The 20,910-nt window shown below is 35.3% G+C and overlaps 1 protein-coding gene across 1 annotated transcript in view; it reads right to left on the bottom strand.

The window, feature by feature from the left end:
• The window catches only part of LOC138715328 (uncharacterized), a 1,341,767-nt gene that overhangs the window by 977,309 nt on the left and 343,548 nt on the right, over window positions 1-20,910 (bottom strand). The window contains exon 2 of the mRNA XM_069848117.1: window positions 20,257-20,405. The gene's annotated coding sequence lies outside the window, so the exon portion shown is untranslated. The remainder of the gene's footprint in view (window positions 1-20,256; window positions 20,406-20,910) is intronic.

Genomic DNA, 20,910 nt, shown 5'->3' on the forward strand with positions numbered 1-20,910 from the left:
TTCCCGAATTTTTCGGTTTTGAATATGAGGTCTTCATTCATGTGTTGACACAATATCTTCGAGGTTTCCGAAATACTTATAGGTTCCGGTATCAGAGTTTTATCACTCGAGACGTCAATGGGTTGCTAATTCGGTTAACTTTAATGTTTGACTATTTCAGACAACTGGACATAGAACTATAGTGCGTTAACAACAACTTTAGAGCAGACGTAAACACAAGTGTGTGGTCTGCAAGCGCTGTTCACGGTGTGGTACGAACTTTGTTGCCAGAATAAATTGTACAAGTATCCCTAAAATGTTATAAATTATACTTATTTCAAAATTTAGTACAATAATTTTGTGCTAATATAAAAGGTTTCTACATAAAGGATTGATCAAAAGTCTGGAAAGATTTTAAAGTCCTGTAACTTCGTTAAGAATCTTACTTATTACTTAGAAATGGCTTTTAAGGAACCCGCAGGTTCATTGCCGCCCTCACATAAGCCCGACATCGGTCCCTATCCTGAGCAAGATTAATCCAGTCTCTACCATCATATCCCACCTCTCTCAAATCCATTTTTATATTATCCTCCCATCTACGTCTCGGCCTTCACAAAACTATTTTTCCCTCCGGAAATAAACAAACAAGCAGAAGTAAGTAAGTAAGTAAATAAATAAATAAATAAATAATGAATAAATGCACTCAAGAATATTTTAATTAGTTTATTTATTTCAGTTGCCTTAGCAACATTAGTGAATAAAATTATAATTGAAGCTTCTGTGAAAATGAAATAATCTTACACGCCGTGCTTGAAACAGGGGTCTGAGGCTATTTTTTACCTCGCTCGCAATTAAATAAATGATTTGAAAATATTGCAATAAATTGTCTCCCTCTGTAAAACATTATGCAGAGAAATGTTATCGTAAAATAAGAGAACTTTGGCAATCAGGTGTAACATTGGCATATGCTGGGGGAACTTTGGCAACCATGTTTCTATTTCCTTTGTTTCTTATTTTCTCATACTTATAATGGTTGCAACAATGACTTTTGATGAAACAAACATAACTGGATGTCTACCAAAGGAACAATTACCTTTTCTAATGAGGAAACTCTAGGCTGCAATGAATTTAAACTTACTTGGATTTCAAGCAACTGGACTTGTTCGATTGAATCCGTCAGAGATTTTAGATAAAATCTTTGATACCGAAGGCGGAGGAGAAGTTAGATCACTTGATAAGTGTGCGATAGAGATGCTGCAGAAATTGAGAGGCCATTACAAGGAAACCGGAATACAAAGAAGAAAATACCAGTAGCTTTAGGTCAAAATTTGGCTATGAAAAAAAAAAACCGTTGTTGTGTTTGTTCGTTTCTCTGGAATAATTATGATTGGGTTAGGTGTGTGCAGGGTTTTTGCTGGGTATGTGGAGATTGCAATGTGATTACTACAGTACCTCACTATCAATGTCCCAGGTACTTTGATTATGACTAAATAATGTAATAATTATTATTGTGAGTTCATTTATTTTTGGAAAAGTTGTAATTTTATATAATTTCATTTAATTTAAAAATCTTGTATTGTAATTTTGTAATTACATTAGTTATGATTTCATGTAATTTGATAATGGTGTGTTCATTTATTTTAAATAGTTGTAATTTTCTAATGACTTCCGTATTTTCATTGGATATGAATGTTTCAACTCACTGATTGTGAATGCTTAATTAGAAAAAACTATGGAATACTTTTTTAAAAACATATTTAGGTGACAAAGTTACCCCTACTAAATATATAATTATTCCAATAAACCTTTGAAGTAAACTTGGCAAAGTTATCCGTTTACGAGGTAACATTGGAAAGTTAAAAAATAAAAAATTGTTTGAAAAGAAATAATTCATGAGAAAATCAAAGGAAGGTTCGAATGTCATATTTAATTTATTATAATAGGATTTCTTGTTTGTAGATTTGGGAAACGTGAAAAACATGAAAAACCCTGCTAGAGTTCCCCCATTGTACGGTACTCATATACGTATAATCTCGCGTCTTCAATTACACAACTAAAGTAATTTGTAAGAAAAGCATGTACAGTATGTTGTATTGTCATGATAAAATAAAAATAGACTTGAACTTGTAAATGTCACATTACAGTCAGAATTACTGTATATATCACTAAGCACTTTGGCATCACTGTTTTCTTAGTTATGGTTGAAGCGACAGATTTTTGCAAGGACAGTACAAATTCTTATCTTTTATTTAATTTCCTTTCAGTCTTAAGTATTCTTGGAATCGAGAACTCATTTAATACTTTCTACATATTAAGATAGAAATTTTACTATATGTTAGAACAACAACGTGCAACATTTTTATTCTATTTTAAATATAACTTTTAATACTATGAAATCTCTGTGGTGGACGCTTCAGCCTACCATGAAGGTGGTACAGGTTCAAGTCCTGGACAAACCTGAGATTTCTCATTGAAAAACCCGTAGTGATACACGTATTAAAGTGTTTTTTTGGGACTTAGAATTTTAAGTCAACCGGAAGAGATGGAGTGGTTCCAGAAAAAGAACAACTGTTCCCATCTTTACTGTGCAACAAATCGTGTTGTATATACTGATTTCTGTTGATCGTAGCCAATAGTCATCTCCGACGGTCTGGAATGTGATTCCATTTACACTAAAGACGTTGTGAATGGACTACATACGTTATTTTTCCTATATATTATAATACATAAAAGTTCCCCGCCGTACCGTCGTGGTTTAAGACATCGTGTCTAGGACTCGCGTTACTGAATGCACGTTGAAACGAGTCCTCATGGGGAAGGCATTTTCTCACGTAATTTCAGCCAGTGGATGGTATCGATGCCCACCCAGCATCGTGATGAATTTGAAGAGCTACGATAGGTAGTGAAATCCCGTTACGAAAACATGCTGTAACGGTTTAGAGGATTTCTCCCGAAACCCAAAACAGCTTTGGTTTCCAGGAAGCCGCCCGCCAAGTCTTTGAAGGAACTTCCACGGATTCTTGCTGGCATAGTATATGGTTAGAACTAGGACGGTATCTTATCGCCTTTGAATTTCTAACTTTCGTTCTTGATCAGAGAAAACAATCTCGGCAAATGCTTTATCCTACTGACCACACGAGTTGAGTGATCGTTAACCTCTACTAAGGGATGTGGACAGGAGGCCAGCAGCCAGCAAATCGACCTTTGTCCTCTATGGGTTGTCGGGCCACGAATTATTATTATTATTATTATTATTATTATTATTATTATTATTATTATTATTATTATTATTATTATTATTATGCAGAGGTTAAGGGTATTGAGAATAAGGTGCTTAGGAAAATATCTGGGGCTAAGAGGGATGAAGTTACAGGAGAATGAAGAAAGTTACACAAAACAGAACTGCACGCATTGTATTCTGCACCTGACATAATTAGGAACATTAAATTCAGACGTTTGAGATGGGCAGGGCATATAGCACGTATGGGCGAATCCAGAAATGCATATAGAGTGTTACTTGGGAGGCCGGAGGAATTAAGACCTTTGGGAAGATCGAGACATAGATGGGAAGATAATATTAAAATGGATTTAAGGACGGTGGGATATGATGATAGAGACTGGATTAATCTTGCTCAGGATAGGGACTAATGACGGGCTTATGTGAGGGCGGCAATGAACCTCCGGGTTCCTTAAAAGCCAGTAAGTAAGTAAGTAAGTAAGTAAGTAAGTAAGTAAGTAAGTAAGAGTAAGTAAGTAAGTAAGTAAGTAAGTATTATTATTATTATTATTATTATTACTCTAAAGGGGTGTGCAGTTGGGAGCGTCGCGGCTAAGGCGTAACGCTACAACCGGGAAGACTGCGAGTTCGATTCCCGAAGGGATAATGGGTTTTCTCCATTGATCTAATCCTTCCGGCCGCACTATGGCCCTGGAATTCACTCAGCCTCTAACAGAATTGAGTACAGGGGTATTCTCTTCGGAATCAAGGCGGAGGGCAAGTAGGAATGACATCCCTTTGTCATTAATGCCGATTGTCTGTAGTGGGAGCCTGAACATCCCGCTAACGTGTGGATCTTCGTGGCCTGTAATAGGGGTGATTTTACATTTTGTGATCAGCCTAACATGCAGTTACCATTTAATTTGTCCCTTATCTAACGATTTATGAAAGGAAGTATCTGAACTTGAGTCGTACAGGAAAGGAAAGATATAGCTCCTCTCCACATGAATTTAATATGGTGATCTTCGCGTGATGTTTGTGTTCAGCGGTAGTCTTGCGAAATGCTAACCACATGAGTAGGGAGTTCTAGTGCTTCTGAATTCCTAGTGCTCATTGACAGATTTAACAAGCATATTCCTACGTAGCTCATGGGTAAGGAGGTGATCCTTGTCGGAGATTGCGCTGTGTTCGAATTCTGCTCAAAATGATTAATCTTGTTGGATTTTTCGTTTTCCAAACTTTACGGCGAATATAAGGTAACCTATGGAAAATTTTCGGTTTCATCTCGCTATCTCTAATTCTACGACGCTAGAGTCGACGGCAATTCGGAAGGCGGTAGTCTGCTAGCGTTTGCGTCGAGAGAGACAGATAGAGCAAGGCAGCGTACAACATTGCCACATCGTACTTCACGCGCACGTGTAATACAAATAGCGCAGGAGAGAATTTAAATTATCAAAAGACAATAATGACCTTAGCCGTTGATTACTGTAAGCGTGACACCAAACAAACCCTCTTTCCTTCACTAACAATATTCTTTGCACGGTTCTCAATCCCACACCACATGCTTCTGCAGTCGTTTCTTGCGCGTTGGTAACGTTGCAGCCAGCATCAAGATGGCCGGCAGCGTTCTGCTCCTCAACGTTTTCAAAATAATTATACGCCTTAAACACTATTTTTCGCGCCTGCCTGTGCAATACTTGTATTTTTACAATCTCTTCTTCCATTTATCTATCTTACACACTCACAGTAAATGTCAGTTTTATTTATTCAAGGTATTGAAACACTCACACGTAAACAAACTAACTCGGGAAGCACTTGTTACAGACTGATTCTGATTGGTTCTACTGTACAAGCTTGTAATGTCACGTACCAGAAATGCTACGGCGCATATAGCAGCTGACCGTCTTCCGAAATGCCGTCTACTCTAGGTAACCTCACAGTTAATACAGTGTCGTTAAACAACAGAGCAAGAGGCTCAGTTGTTCGCAATTCTGTACAGATACCGGTACTCTATGAAATGCACAACGGTACTTCCTAATAAGCTATTATATTATTACAAAGAATTCCTTGAACACAAATAGAGTAAAGAGGGGTAATTTGGATAACGGGGAAATATGGATAATGCCAAGGTTTTGGCAGTATTAAGATAAAACGCGCAATACCATGATGAAAAGTGATAAGTCTTAGGTAGTGAAAAGGTGGTGGTCTTTGTGAACCCTCTCTCTATAAATGAGGTCCTTCGAGCTGAACTGGAAATATATAGATATTTTTTCCTTTCGGAAGGTGTGTAGCAAAATCCCTATCTATTGACATCTTATAATATTTGACTTCATTTACTTAAGCTTTATTTGTTTTAACGTGTAAGCATTTCATGGATGTCTTACCCGCTGGTAGCTCGAGTTGTGACGCATTCTAATGTATGAGCTCGTACTATCACCAAATTCTGTTTTGTCCACGAAGAGGAGATTTGAATAGTCTTTCACGGGGCAATTTGAATAACATATAGGCTATTTACAACACTATTAATAATTTATAATCAGTTATTTATTACTCAGTCTTTATTTTCAAGACAGAATGAGAGGGAAAAAGATCTTAGACATAAAATAAATAACGGTCCAGAACCGTGCACTCTCCAGAGAATCCGAATAAGAAAGCTTGTGATGGAAGAATCCATTGACGACGATTCAGAGCATGAGAGCAATGAAGATGACTGGAAATGTGGATTCTGCAACAGAAAGTATTATTCTGAACTTTCTTCCAAAAAGGAGAACTGGATTCGTTGTCAGAGTTGCAAAACTTGGTACCACGAGTGTTCTGTTGGAGCAGGAAAGAAAGCAGTTCGTTTGCTGTCGGTACGTGTAGAAGATTTCAGTAGGCCTACAGTGACAAAAGAGATACTTTTTTCATTTATGTTTGCTGTTCATTATTTTGTATGATTAGGTCTGAAGGTAATTTATCCAGTATTGAAGTAAACTGATTTTGATAATAACGTTTTAAAATTTTATTTCGTATTATTCATATTGCCCCACAATATATCGAAATTACTCCATATTTTTAAAATCCTGTACAACTTTGCGGTTAAATGGGATAGCTCAATTTTGACTTCAGTTACAGTTATTTTCATTTTATAAAATTGCTATTGTTTCTTTATACATGTAAGTAAAAGAGTTCATATTAATATTAGCGATAATGTGGATATATTTCAAGAAAAATGTCACAATGTCTGAAATTATTCGAATTACTCCTCTTTACTCTAATCAAGAAATATAGGAACAGTGAAGAATATAATATGAATACATCGAAATAACTCCAGCGTCTATCTAACAAGAATGGGAGAGAATAAATATCCCAAAGCAGCACTAAATTTTTTGATAAAGGGAAGGAGAAAGCACTGGGGGGAGCATATGCAGCCGGAATTGGAAAATGTGCCTAGTACCTGGGCTGGACGGGAAGAAGTTTGAGGAGGAGGAGAAGATGAGAAAGAAGTTGGGCCTACATAGATAACAGTAGATTTATCCAAACTTATATTCAAGAGTATCATAAACGGAGAAAGCTGTCACCTGCTGAATTTCAAACAAGTTCCTAACCGGCCTTCCTCGGCAAATTGTTTTGCAGGTGATCATATTTAAAGAATTTTGGTATAATTTTATAAATATCTTTCAATCTTAGCCGAAGTATGTCTAAAGTTCATCTTCATGATGTAGTTTCCTAAAACATATCATTAAATTTAATTTTCATTTATTCCATATTCTATAAACGCAGTTGACACATCTGAGTCTTTGTGCTTTAATTTTTAAACTTTTTTGAATTTGTATATTTCATCCATCAAATTTTAAGCTCATATTATCACGAATTTTCTTTTTCTTCTGAGTTCGAATTTTAGAGAGAGAGAGTATCTTGATAAAAATTAGTTTCGCACGTAGATCTACATGCCAGTTATTTTTGCAGTGTATTCACAATGCAGATAAAAAATAAACTTAAGCTAAATTACATAAATGAAACTAAGTAGTAGATCAAAATGTACGAACTGAATTGAGAAATTCGATTTTTTTAAAGCGCTATGAAATTAATGACAATCCAATTATTTAATTAAAATTTAAACATGTACAGTCGAAGATAAAAATAGTTTACAGGCGAATGGAATTAAATTTCTTAATTCAGGTTGCAGGAAAATACAATGTTAAGAGAAAGGGAGGTATCGGGGAGAAAATTAAATCTTTTAAATTAATATATATATATATATATACAGTATATATACTGTATATAAAGGAAGTGACATTAATAAATTTATATCAAACTCTCATGCAAAGCATTCTAGTAGAATTCCATGCAAGTTCTAGAAAAATAGAGGTAACCAAAAGAGAGCGCCCGAACATTGATTGGAGCAGGAAAAAGTTATTTCGGGTATAAGATCTCGAAATTGATATTATAATTTGTATTTAGGAATGTAATGGGAAATGTGAAACATTTTAATATGTACGAACAATCATTGCGATACCATTAAATGCAAAGAATATGTAAATTCAAATGAAAATACTTTCAGTGGTAATATTGTAACGAATTCCTACAATGAAATAGCATATAGAGAAAGGAAATTAACATGAGAATATGCAAGAGTCTAGTAAAAAGCATTTGTTTATAACGGAAATGGCCATCCTACCCCATTATCTTCTAGCCTAGTTGCCTCATAAGAGGTGCCCTCTTTGTTTCACTTGTGAGGTTCAGACCTGTATTCGGACAGTTGACAAATGAATGAATGAATGAATGAATGAATGAATAAAAAAATAAAAATAAATAAATAAATAAATAAGTATATATATATATAAATAAATATAGATATGGAAATGAAGCTTGGACACATATAAAGACCAATACACACTTGCGAAGTAAGAATTGTGAAATGCGATTAGCTGGGAAAATGTTTGCAACTAATACGACAAGACAAAGGTCAAAAATGAAATTCTCTAGAAGAAAATTAAATAAAACTGAATCAGTGATAAAGGTAAAGATATTCTCTTGACACGTTATAGGTGGCATGGAGGAAGAGCTCCACATTACATCAATAATGAAGTAAATGTTAAATGTATCACTTTGATGACATGGCGATGTTCGATAAATGGAAGAACGTTGGTTTAACTACAGCGATCATAATCAAAAAGGAACAAAACGTGGAACGTCAAGATTAAAATGTATGAACTCTGTAACAGACATAAAGGAAGTTAGAACCCTACAAAACAGGTATGGAAATGTTAGGGAACTTTTAAGTAGTAGAAAACTGACCTGTAAGGAGAGAAAGGAAAAAAATATATTAATGCAATTTTTGTTGCTATGATAACTATTAAATCTGTGGTTCATTGCAAGAACCTTGTAACCCTCACAAAGCTTGCTCTGAGAAAATCAAAGCTAAAGAGAATTGTAAGCACTGTGCATGATGTAGTGTAGTATGTTGTAATCTCTCTTCTATCTCTTATGTGGATACTTATGCCTACACAGTACCAAATAAGAGGCATGATAAATAAAAAGTTTAGATCCATTACACAGAGTAGCCATATTTTGGCGCTTTACATGACGAAAGGTCATTTTGAATGACTTTTTCATGCTCTCTGCAAAAATGAAATCCGTTTTCGTCAAACACCCACAATTTTTATGTAATTCCTTAAGTGTGCCATATTTAAATTTCGCGCTTAATCTTATACTGCAATCAATATAATCTATCGTAAAGTGATTGAACACGATCGACTCTGAAACAATCGATACTTCTCGAGTTGTCTAGAAGTAGCTACACAGAAGCATTACAGTTATATGACAATAATTTTGAATTGAAATTTATACGTATAAATCGGTCTAATGATGACGACTTCATCACGAAGATCAAGTGAAAGTGACCCTAACATGTTTTTAGTGCATCTACGGCTCTCTCACTCTCAAAAGCCGGAGAGAGAAATAACCTCATTTGTCCAAAAAGCCTATGTATCTTATTTAAAGTTAGGAGACTAAGACAAATACGCGTCACATACTGCATGTCACATAGGCCTATGCGTTGCAGGTTTGAGAAAATGGACACAAGGGAAGCAGCGGCATTCCAATGGTATGGAGGGAGCAAGAAAACCATGTCGATGATTGCTATTTTTGTATGGTGAAAGTCGACGGGCATAACAAGAAATGTATGAAAGACATTCGTCTATCCGAACTCAAAATCAGACATAAGACATTGTAGAAAATAATGTTGTGGCTATGAAAAGTTTAAGATGCAAATTGAGCACTAAAATCCATTTCCTTCATAGCCATCTCAACTTTTTCCCTGATTGTCTTGGAGATTACAGCAAAGAACACGGAGAAAGGGTTCAAGACATGAAAGAAATTGAAAAGCGTTATCAAGGCAGGTGGGATCAAGTGATAATGGCTGACTACTGTTGGTCTATGAAAAGAGACAATGTGGAGCTGCAACATAGAAAACAATCTCGAAGAGAGGACTTGAAGACAAAGTAGTATAGGAAAATGAAGTGTCTACATGAGACTTGGCATGAATTGAACGTAAATTTTGACTATAAACAAGATAGTGCTATTTGATTCTTTACTGTATAGATATTTTCAAAGACTATATTTGATTTATTTATTTAAATGTTTTAATATTGTATGAATGTAGCTATAAATATGGCAATTCTTCAAATCACTATAAAAATGTTTCATACGTGATAAGCAAAATCTGACTTCAGATCCTTCAACAGAAGCCAACAATTAATCAAAATTAACCTTCGATATTAAAAACCTTGAACTAAAATTTAATTTCGCAAACCTGTGTTATGAATAAAATTACTTATATTTTGGGGATTGCAGGGTTCTTGCACTGAAGAACAGAATTTAAGTTTGTTAAAATTATATTTTTAAATTTACTGTACTTAAGTTTTTCTTCGCTCATCTCTAGAGCTTAGTGGTCAATACTTGCTACTAGGTACGAGGTTCGTGGATTTATAACTGACAGGGAAGTTCAATTTTAAGGCAACAAAAATTATTCGTATTACTCCCTTTGTAGGAAATAAAGTTGAAGAACCAGCGATATAGACTTGTGGCACCTAAGAGAATTATGCCCTGAATGAGAAGGCATCGGACGAAATTTACAGATAATTTTTTGGCAGAGTCAAAATTTAATCCTGCTGATCATGATTGCCGTGTACCGGTTATTATTTTCTCGTTTTAGACAAGGAATTCAGTCTTCCAGGTTTCTCCTCATCAGGAATGCAATTCTTCATAATGCCAATTTAGTCAGAAAGAACTCCATCGATCGCATCTGAAAGTGTCAGCGATCATCATCGCAGTCATCGTCATTATCAGACAGTCGATCAATTGTTCTGTTTCTTATGCGATAACTCAGAACTTATTTTGGGATTATTCCTTCAATAATTCCTTGACATGGTTTATAGAAATTGCTCTTTGTGTTCCTAAGTATTTATTATATGTGCTTCCCTCAGTTCTCGCATTTTTTCTTCATAACTTTTTTCTGATTTCATATTATATAATCTTCTGCACGCCTCATGAATGTCATTTCCACTGAAGCTACATAAACGCGTTTCAGGTCTATTTTTATTTATCCGTGCGCCGGAATGCATCACTCAGGGCTTTGTAGGTTATAGTTTTAGTCTATTTTTATTTTAATGTGGATGAAACTAATATACCATTGCATCGCTTTATTTAATTATAATTAACGTATAAAAATTGTGCGACATTTTTCCTTTAAATCCTAGAAAGAAATGTTCTTCAAAGAAATGTACACGTGCCGAACAAAGATTTACACAAAACATCACAAGAAATAGATGAAAGAGAGTTAGAACAAAAGAATTGGCAAGAAATACGAGAAAATAAGAAAAAGCAAAGGAAACTGAAGAGAATCAGGCGTAAGATTATAATAAAAAAAGAATATAGAGATAAAAAGCAGAAGCATAAGAAAGACACTTGGAGTAGAGAAGAAAAGACAGGAAGGGATATGTGATGCTTGCGCAGTAAATTTGGATGTGTGAATGCATCTTCATAGTTGAGTTGAGTGATCTTGGCGATACGCGGACAATTGGGCTTGGCACTTTGCCCCCACCACTTATCACAGTTGGTGAGTTCCTGTATTATGCTTCCCCCTCTGCCCACCACTGCCTGTGGCCAAGTTCCGGTTACTTCTTGCAGATGATACGAACTTGTTTCCAAACTTAAATCTGATGTATCATTCCATACGTACCCAACAGCTGCTTGTACTGCACCCACGACATGTAAACTGAAACCTTTTATGAAACAAATGTTACGAAGTTGGTGCAAATACAACACAAGGAAAATATTCCATAATATTTAGTAATAATAATTCAAAGCTTTTTTAACGGGATTAACACAAATATCAAATCATCACATTGCGTTTTAAAAAGAGTTCGCCAGGAAACAGGTTTCGCTTAAGTAAATGACGTCGGCTTAGAACACGACTATCGTGGAAATAGTGGGCTCGAGCGTGGGAAGATTTTTTTGCGTTGTATGGACAGACAGCACAGACCGAAGTGATGTCAAGGTTAGAGCAGTAGTATACAGCCGAATTCATTCAGTACAGTTCAGTTTTGTTTCGTAGTAGAGCTGTGTTACAAAATTTGTCGCGCCATATTTATAGCTGTCAACAATTCTAACACTTATCATAAAGTAATAGTACATTATGCAACGAGCCTATAATGACAGTAATTAAGAAGCGAGTATGGATGTTTATGAAACGAGCGCAAGCGAGTTTCATAATTTTCATACGAGCTTCTTAATTACCATATAGGCGAGTTTCATACGACTTTTTATGCTCGACCATATTTCTAACTTGAAATTACAGTATTCAGATGTATACATTTTATTTGTATCTGATAAGATCGGAAGTGACCTTGTTCTAGTTCGTGAATTGTGAGATGTGCGCAGACGCGAAAGTATTGATTTTTCCGAGGAACAATAATGTCATTGACCTTGTGTAATCCCGTTAAATTTGGTATAACTTTGATTATTGAATTCGACATTGAAAAACGAGATGACAAATTGAATTTATTTGAATATTATTTACAATTAACGCTAATTATTATAGTAACAGAACATAACCTTCTGCGACAGTATTGGATTTCCAGCCTCCGTGACTTTTCGCTAATTCTCTTTCGATTGCATATCCGAGAATAATCGATACTTGGGGTTTTATAACGGTACAAAGCTGACTCGTTATTGGCTGAACACCTGTGAGCTGACTTGTCATTGGCTGAAAACACCTGAAATTTAATGAGTAGGTGTACTTTAATGACATGCATTAAAGGACTGCTACCATGTGTATAATTACTACATTTCGGCATGGTCGAGCATAAACCAATTAATTAAATCAAATGCAATGTATATGTCGTGAGATTTTAAATGCTGAAATCTGACGCGCTGAATCACCGTTAAGCGGGCTATTAGACTTTTTAAACGACGCTGTGCCAAGATAAACCTGTTTCCAGGCGTACACCCATTATTACACTATTAAACATTTTATAGTATAGGCCTACAGGTTTTTCATCGACTGAAAGGTGTTGGAAGTCTTCGTTTTTCAATACGCAAATTGTCTATTACGATTCTCAAAATATTATTAAATGAATCAGTAACGAATGGTCGTTCCATTTATCCATTTAATTGATTATATGTTACGTTGTTGTCGAATATCTTGGATTTATGTAAAATAAATTCATATTTTCTTTGTCACTGTTTCCAAAACAAAGAAGTTTCGAGAATCTCTTGTGTTTCGGATGTGTCGAATCTGATTTCTGTCTTATCACTTAGAACTAGTCGTTCTATTCCCAAACACATTCATATTCTCAATTAAATTATAATAATATATTTATTTTAGTAAATGGCATTTAAAAGTAGGAAATAGAAAAATAAACGAAACGGAAAAATATCTCCTGTGAGTATTATAATGAAGACGTGAACAAATGACGACTAAAGTTTATAATTCTGTAAGTGACATGCAGCTAAGAGTTTTTATCATTAATTTTATTAAAAATCCAAGGAGTAATTTTTCACAGTAACTTCCATCTGCAACACGACCAATTTTAAGTGATATTAAAAAAAAAAAAAACATTTAAAATTTTCAAGATAGGAAATAATGAGGAGTTGAGTGCAAGAAAGGCACTTCTCTCAAATGCAAGTTTTGAGAAAAATGATGTTGAAAATTCAAACCGTAATAATGTTATCTATGCACGTCTTTACATTTTGGGTACTCCTGACCTCTATGATCACAGTATTGAACTACAACTTGGTGATCATATGCATAACAGATCAGAGAACACAATAAAGCCTTTTACTCAAAAAGGACACATCCTCTAAAATGCCCTTCTTGCACCCAGCCCCTCAATTATAATACTTGCAATTAAAATACGTTATTTACGGTACCGGTACCTAAAATTGTAACAAATAAGCATATTGCAATGCTGTATGTACATAATTATTTCACGCAAACTCCAATGTCATATACGAGTACAACCGTTGCGTGCGGTGCAATATTATGTGAGGGAAGCAATAATACAAATTGTTATATGTATAGTACAAAACTAATAGCAGCCAAATCACCTAAGTATATTTAAAAACCAAAATAATTGAAGGGTTCAGAACCATAGAGGGCCAAGCGCCATTTACTAAAACCGTAGAAAACAAAGGTTAAAATGAAGTTATCACCATAATTCAATGGAAACATATAGCAAGTAATATGAAGTATATACATTCAAACTAATTGAGATGTGAATATTCATTAAACTATGGTATTCACTTAACTTTAGCCCTTGCTTTCTCCGTTTTTAATAAATGGCGCTTGGCCCACTATGGTTCTGAATCCTTCATAATTCTCCTCTCTTTAGCAGCAAAATCATCGATATCCTTGACATAGAAGTTCTTATTACTGTGAATGGTTTCCAGTAATTTCTCCCCTATAGGATAGGCCCTATGAATAACAAATCCGCCTCGTCCAGGACAGGCGTTCAGAGAAAGAATTTTGTGACATTTTAAGATTAGAATATAATTTCTGCAATAAATTTCTTATTTTTCGCTTTATGAACAGGGGAAGCAATGCTTCCCTTGCCGTCCACGTATGGCACGCCAGTGGAGTACAGTATTTTAACTACCCGAGTTCTAAAGTTATTAATTTAAACATGTTGTTTACATGATAAAACGAACATTGGAGGCAATAGAAACGCCATATAAAAAGAATGAACTTAAAGCTGCATCCGAAATTTTTCATCACAGATAAAACGAAGAAAGTAATTTGAATTGAAAGAAGAAATTGAGTTGCAATAATTATTTCAGAGCACAAATTTTGATAATTAAGAAGACAAATAGAGCGATGATGATGATGATGATGATAATAATAATAATAATAATAATAATAATAATAATGATAATGAGATCTTTAAAATAAATTCTACAGAAAATATAGCGAAATATTATGAACTGTTGACCATATGAATAATTTTTATGTGAAATTGATAACAATTTTACACATGAAATATCTCTAAGACCACTTAAAACTAACAGAGCGAGGTGGCTCAGAGGTAAAACACTGAACTTGTATTCGAGAGATATGGAATTCAGATCACTGGAGTGACCAATTTGATTTAAATAACTAGCAATTCATTTATTTGAAAGGTAAATGCCGATTTAATTTCCATTTCCAGTACTAAAGATATAGGTCATATTTCGTGATATCTCAGTGCCTATTGATTGCACATAGAGGACTGGTCACCAGATGGCATAGAGGTTAATGGAATGGCCGAAAGATGGCAGCACTCCTATGTATCAACAACAATGTATCACTCCAGTCAACAATCGTAAAATGACCTCGAAGTTAAAGACATTATAAACGAACCCTAAGATAAAAAATTAATAATAAGTGCTTCAAGCTGGAGTTTTTTTGGGAAATTATTTATAACAATTTTACAAGATATCAACATAGTCAGGCTTGGTTTAAATTGAGTAAAATATTTATTTTCATTTCATTGCAACTGTCGTTCTTGGTAGCCTAGTGATTACCACGCTAGACGTGAGGTCACTTCAAAACCGGCAGGGTGGATAAAATCTTTAGCATGGTTTCTTACAGAAGGGGGAAGATTTTAGACCCCATGTCGTAGATTTGCGGCACATAAAAGAATCCTATATCACACAGAAGACTCCAGGCAAAACTGGTGGCTCACGTTGAGTGAAATTATTTACACGGTGTTCCAAAAGTGACGCATAATTGCAATTAAAACTGAATGAGGGAATTTTGGACATAAAGCTGAGACGCATAAAACTTCATATATTTCGAAAATTATATTTTTATGGGAACAAAATATTTTGAAACTTGCTGTGCGAGTTATGGCGTTATCGCGAACATTTTTAAATGGCATCCTATAGGCTTCTAAATATCATCTGAAAGAGCATATTTTTATGTAATATTTCATTTGTTTTGTGCAGAAGCACTATACTATGGTAACAATTTTATTGTTGATATATTTTTTTAGTCCCTGTATTATGGAAGCAGTTTTATTATGGAAACAAATATAAAACAAGATGTTATTAACAGAAATTGAGAGAACTGAGTTTCTGGTAAAGTCAGGATTTGGTGAGAAGATGTGCACAACAAGAAGTATGCATTCTTTTTAATGATATTCATCCAGATCGGCCTCTGTCAACTGTGGGCAGAATAAAAGCGAAATTCAGAGAACATTCTGAGACACAAAAAGGTCATTTTCTGTTAAAAACATCTTGTTTTATGTTTATTACATTAATAAAGCTGCTTCCATAATACAGGGACTAATGAAATATAAGGTTATTCAAAAGTAAGTTCCCAATTTGAAACAGTTGTATCTTCTGTACCTATCAGCAGTATGGTATCATAAAGGTACCATTACTGTTTACAAAGTTTGGGATTTTTTTATCGATGCGTGTTTCATTGCTATGGTAACTGTGTCACGCTTGTATAAACAATAATTATTGCTGTTCAGAATACAGACGGCAGTAGGAAAGTAATTTTAATAATGTTTACAATGGTTTTACCTTTACATGATATCAAGGTTTTCTGTCTCGTGTGGTTTTTCGTCATATTTCATAATAGGACCGTATTTCTAAGAAGAAATTGAAAATGGACAACAAAAACAGTGACGGTAACTGGGCAGCGACATTTTCAAATGTTGCAAGACTTTGTAATACCAGCATTACAGAATCATGAAATCGAAAACATTGTTTTCATGCAAGACGGCGCACCACCTCACATACACAATGATGTAAATACACTATTGCACAACACAACGATTGATATTACATCTTATGTATTGCGGCTTGCGTCCAGTGATGTTATCGTGAATACAAATTTGCCGAAGGCTGCCTTAAGGAATACTACTGAACCCATGTTTCAGATGTGCGGCAATTATAATTAATACGTACATTATAATAATATTCAAGTTACATTTAACAAAACATTTTATAGCGTGCGTAGTGTAAATTATACATTTCTATACTGTGCTTAGTGTAAATTATATCACAAAAGATTGATTATAACCGCTTTCCGCGTATTTATCGATCATACTTTAAGTATAACCTTCGGGACATAGAAATATATTAATTGTAGCTATATATCGACATAAAATAAAACGTTCATGGCCTCATGTAATCAGTAGGTAATTTACTTATCTTGATAAGGTGACACAACTTGCTGTTTTCGACGTGGTCAGACATTCTCCTATTAAGTAACATGAACACCAGTGCATTTTAGCGTAACAGCACGCTAAAGTGAACTTCATAAATGCCTGTTCTCTACTGTAGTAATACAATTCCATTAATGTATATGTTAGACAAATTTCGGATCGTTTTCACAGAAACATGTGTAATGTGCTGAAATATCGATCATTTTGATTACAGGGTAGGCAAACTGCCTCCCTCTCTTTGTTCTATTTCCAACACGATAACCATGGAATGGGACAGGGGTGACTAAAACATCGGACTCGACGTAATTTGTATTTGTGGTTAGTTAGCTCTTGTTTGTACGCGGACGGGTTCAATATACAGTACATGGCAGATCCCCAAAAGAGACAATATTTCTGCATAAACTGTAGTTGTCCAAACTGCAGAAGCCATTCTCGCTTACATCCATACATCTTTCTATCTGACTTAATATTAGCCTAATTATATTAATAACTTAATTGTCCAGATGAGCTGTGCTACAATATGTTGTATTATACTTTGTACTTTATAGTGTAATGTTGTGCATTATGCGCAGTGTGTTACATTTCTGCAGTCTTGTGCAGTATCATTGTACTGTAAATATATTGAGTTTTGTAGGGTTCTTTAGTAAAGGGTAGTGTAATGTAATGTGATGTAGCGTTACGTTCTGTAGTGCTCAGTATATTATCGTGTAGTATATTTAGTATCACTTAATATTGTGCAGTGCAGTGTTCTACGGTACTGTTGCATTTACTAGCGCTGTGCACGAGTAATGAAATACAGTATTTAATAATGCAACAAAGTATTGTGTAATATGATACAGCATAGGTTAATATGATGGAGCGTGGTGTAGTATTATGTTGCAGCAATAAGTACTGTGATGAAGCGTGGTGTAATATGTTGCTGCATTAAGTACTGTGATGAAGCTGGTGTAATATGTTGCTGCATTAAGTACTGTGATGAAGCGTGGTGTAATATGTTGCTGCATTAAGTACTGTGATGAAGCGTGGTGTAATATGTTGCTGCATTAAGTACTGTGATGAAGCTGGTGTAATATGTTGCTGCATTAAGTACTGTGATGAAGCGTGGTGTAATATGTTGCTGCATTAAGTACTGTGATGAAGCTAGTGTAATATGTTGCTGCATTAAGTACTGTCATGAAGCTGGTGTAATATGTTGCTGCATTAAGTACTGTGATGAAGCTGGTGTAATATGTTGCTGCATTAAGTCTTGTGATTAAGCTGGTGTAATATGTTGCTGCATTAAGTCTTGTGATGAAGCTGGTGTAATATGTTGCTGCATTAAGTATTGTGATGAAGCTGGTGTAATATGTTGCTGCATTAAGTACTGTGATGAAGCGTGGTGTAATATGTTGCTGCATTAAGTACTGTGATGAAGCTGGTGTAATATGTTGCTGCATTAAGTATTGTGATGAAGCTAGTGTAATATGTTGCTGCATTAAGTACTGTGATGAAGCTGCTGTAATATGTTGCTGCATTAAGTATTGTGATGAAGCTGGTGTAATATGTTGCTGCATTAAGTCTTGTGATGAAGCTGGTGTAATATGTTGCTGCATTAAGTACTGTGATGAAGCTGGTGTAATATGTTGCTGCATTAAGTACTGTGATGAAGCGTGGTGTAATATGTTGCAGCAATGTATTGCAAGGATATGTAACGTGATGTCTAATATGATACAACATTGTACTATGTAATAGAGTGTTGTGTAATGTGAGTGTTGTACAATTGATACAGCATTGTGACATACTGTAATGTGATGCTGTAGTGTGTAATGTGATGCAGCTTTATATAAGTTATTTATTTTATTTTAGTAGGTTATTTTACGACGCTTTATCAACATCTTAGGTTATATAGCGTCTAAATGAGATGAAGGTGATAATGCCGGTGAAATGAGTCCGGGCTCCAGCACCAAAAGTTACCCAGCATTTGTTCATATTGGATTGAGGGAAAACCCCGGAAAAAACCTCAACCAGGTAACTTGCCCCGACCGGAAATCGAACCCGGGCCACCTGACTGCGCAGCCAGACGCGCTAACCGTCACTCCACAGGTGTGGACAGGTTTATATAATGTGGCGCAGTGCAATATATAGCACTGTGTCTTGTGATACTTTGTTATGTACTGTGACAGAACATCATATAATGTGACTCAGCGTTGTGTAAATATATTCAACACTGTGTAATGTGTTACATCGTTATGTAATGTGATGCAGCGTTATTTAATATGTTGTTGCGTTGTGTACTATGTTGCAGCGTTGTGTAACGTGATACATTGTTGTATAATGCGTTGCAGTGCTGTGTAATGTGATACAGGGCTGTGATAAGTAACGCAATGTTAATGTGATGCAGCGTTGTGTAACATGATGCATCGTGATATAATGTTCTACAGCATTGTACGGCACTGTATAATGTGATACAGTGTAGTGAAACGTGATACAGTATTGTGTGATGTGATAGGCCTACAGTGTTGTGTAATGTGACTCAGCTCTGTATAATGCGATGCAGCATTATGTAATGTGACGCATAGCTGCGTGATATGATGCAGCGTTGTGTAATGTACTAGAGTACTGTGCAACATGATACATTGTTGTGTATTGTGATAGAACATTGTATACTGTGACTAAGAGTTGTGTAATGTGACGCAAACTTGTGTAATGTGTTACTGCTGTGCAATGTAACGCAACGTTAATAGATTCAGTCTGTTAATGTGATACAGCGTGGTATAATGTGGTACAAAATTATGTAATGCGATTCAGCGTTGTGTAATGCGATTCAGCGTTGTGTAAGGTGATGCAGCGTTGTGTAATGTGTTGAAGCGTTGTGTTATGTTGTCCAATATTGTGTAACGTATTGCAGCATTGTGTATTGTGAAACAGCGCAGAATAATAAGATGCAGTGTTGTGAAATGTACGAAGTTTTGCAATGTTGTGCAATATAGTATTGTGTAATAAAAGAAGTAAATACTCGTGTAGTGTAATATAGCGTTGTGTAGTAGTATAATACAGAAAAAGATATATTGCGTACAATAATATTGTATAGTATAGCAGAAAGAACAAATTTAGTATTTCTTTAGGGTAACATATTGCTGTGTAATGTTGTACAGTATAATGTAATGTAGTATTAAGTAATTCAGAAAATAAATGTGTACAGTATGTACGAGTAATATTAATGTACTTATAATACATTTTAATGGCGTTGAGTATCTGCCTAGTGTAGCGATGTGTAATGCAGTGCACGTGACGCAGCCTTCAGGCGTCCCTTTCGGCTGAATGCACTGTATTTCCCACTTCTCACGCCTTAATAATGTGTGTATTGCTTGCTCGTTTACTCACCATGAATTCCTGAGGTCGAAGGTCGTCGAGAAGATCATATCAGCGGTTTCTAGTCCAGTGACTCGCAGACCCGGGGCGGAACTTGCCACCAAGATCGACTTCATGGAGAACACAGTCGCTTTCAGTATCAGTTCCCGTGCTAGAGGTCCCTGTAACAAGCAATAAACATTCATGCATACAACTACGAAGCCAGCCATTTGCTATAGTGTTATGTTTTGCGGTTCTATGAACCAGTATACTGTCCCGCACTCACACTGGTGACGGCACCCATTCTCGCTAAAAGAAATAACAGAAAATCAGTTTCTCTAAACAAGTTCATTACGGCATTCTCATGTGATCCTAGCGACGGACGGCGACGTTGAGTACAATTGAAAATCAGATAAGTTTATGTTAATATTCCTACAGTAGGGCAGAGGGAGGCAGGTTGGCTCAAATTTTGCGTTTCATTTTTTTTTTTTTTTTTTGCATAGCATTTTATGAAATCCTCAAAGATGGTTGTTCTACTTGGTTCCTTGGCTATGTAAAGATATATTTGAATTTAGATTTCACCAAGATTTAAATTTGAAATTTTGTATTGTTTTGAACCGTGTAGATTGAGTCAACTTACTCCGCATTGGAAGCAGATTGACACATGGTATGGGGTAAATTGGCTAC

Source organism: Periplaneta americana, chromosome 15 (assembly GCF_040183065.1).
Source record: "Periplaneta americana isolate PAMFEO1 chromosome 15, P.americana_PAMFEO1_priV1, whole genome shotgun sequence".
NCBI classification, from domain to species: Eukaryota; Metazoa; Arthropoda; class Insecta; order Blattodea; family Blattidae; genus Periplaneta; species Periplaneta americana.